This window comes from Myotis brandtii, unplaced genomic scaffold, assembly GCF_000412655.1.
Source record: "Myotis brandtii unplaced genomic scaffold, ASM41265v1 scaffold825, whole genome shotgun sequence".
NCBI lineage: Eukaryota > Metazoa > Chordata > Mammalia > Chiroptera > Vespertilionidae > Myotis > Myotis brandtii.
The window spans coordinates 178,647-180,601 of NW_005371349.1; positions in this window are offsets into that span (position 1 = coordinate 178,647).

The window sequence follows — 1,955 nt, forward strand, 5'->3', positions numbered from 1 at the left end:
AGGACCGGGTGCAGGGGCACCGGCCGGTGGCTCCTCCGCCCTCCGCTCCCAGCGCAGCCGGAATTCCGTGGAGAAACCGGCCTGGTTCCTGGGATTGGCGGGGACCTGACCCGCATCCAGGAGGGACCCTCATCCATGTCCTGTCAGCAGTTCCCACGTCCAGCATCGGGCCTCACGCCGGACAGGCTCCCCCCCGGCTTCTCCGCGTCTCTCTGTGTGTCCACCTGCGGCCGCGCGTCCCGTGGTCTCAGCCACGCGCAGCCACCGTTCCTTTCTGGGCCAGGGCCTCCTGATGCCCCTCAGAGGCGCCCGCAGGAAGCGAGGATGGTGGGTGAGGGGTGCCGCATTCGGGGGGGCCCGAGGGGGAGAGGCTGTGTCTCTGGGGGTGACCTTCCTGCCCGGGTTGGGCCCCTGACAACCAGTGTCTCAGCAGAATCCGGTGAGAGGCGGGCGGGGTGCCGCCCACGGAACCTGCTGGGAAACGGAAGGAGCGCAGCTGGAGAGCCAGGATGGGGTGTTACAAACCAACCCACCCAAAGCCCCGCCCTGGCTCCGGGCTGAGCTTCGACCTATGACCCGGGAGGTCACGGTGCGATTCCCCGTCAGGGCACAGGCCCGGGTTGCGGGCTCCATCCCCGGTCGGGGGCGTGCAGGAGGCAGCCGATCCATGATTCTCTCTCATCATTGCCATTCCTCTCTCTCCCTCTCCCTTCCTCTCTGACCCCCGATTCTCATCATCTATGCTTCTCTCTCTCCCCCTCTCTCTCCCTCTGGGATGGGGACGAAAGCCAGGCCTGGCTTGCAGTCTCCCACAGGCCCACCAGGTGGCGCTGTCCGGCCACGGATGCGGCGGCTTTGGTCTCAGGCGCTGGGGCGGGGTGGGAGGTGGGCTTGGTGCCATCCCCGACCCACAAGCTCTGCCCGCGCCAGCGCCAGCTAAACCCCAAGGCCCCCCACCACCCGCCGACCAGGGACAGGCCCTGGCTCTGTCCACCCAGCCGCTTCTGCAAGGAAGACAGACATTTGCTGGGTGTCCGCGCCCTCCCCAACCCTCAATGGGGGCCCGAGGCTGGGGGGACAGTGGGTGTCACTGGAGTGAGGGGCTGAGCTGGTGGGGGTGCTGGGCATTCGAGGCTCTGGGCCCCGCTCCTGTCCTCTGGCCGCCTGGGCACCCTCTTGGTTGGGTGCCGTCCTGGGGGCTCAGAGCAGGCGGACAGTGGGGGCCTGTGGGACCAGACAGGCTGGCAGCCCCCAGCGGGTCCATGAGGGTGGGGGGCACCTCCCCCCTGTGCCCCTGGCACCTCTCACCGTGTAGGACCCCGCCCTGACTTTTCGGCTCTGGAGAGCGATCTTGCTGTGTAGGGGGGGTGCAGGGAGGAGGGCTGGGGGGCGTTTCCATGAGTGAGGGGGACCCGAGGCAGAGGAGGGGCTGGGGTCCCCTCTGACACCCCGACCTCATGGGTGCACTGCCCGCACCCTCCAGCCGCCAGGCAGGGCTCAGCCGCCGTCCCCCAAGGGCCCTCTGCGTGTGCCTGAGGGGGGCTCCCCAAGCAGCCCGGGCCCCTCAGCGTCAGTTTCCACTGAGTAAGTGCCGGGGGGACTTGGGGTGCTGCTCGGGGCCTGAACCCGGCTGCGGGGCCCCGAGGCGGAGCTGGGCTCCAGTGTCCTGCTCCCTCACCAGCCCGCCCTGGGCCCATGTTGGGGGATGGGGGGCAGACAAGCACCCGGGACCCCGAGGCTGCCAGCCAGGGAGGGGGAGCTGAGTCCCAGCAGGGCTGCCCGACAAGGCGGGACCCTCCCTCCTGCCCTCTCCCTCCTGCCCTCTCCCTCCTGCCCTCTCCCTCCTGCCCCTCTCCCCCTCCCCTTCTCCCTCCTGCCCTTCTCCCTCTGCCCCTCTCCCCCTGCTCTCCCTGCAAGTGGAGGTGCTCTGTCCAGGCTCCTGCCCGCTTCCCGGC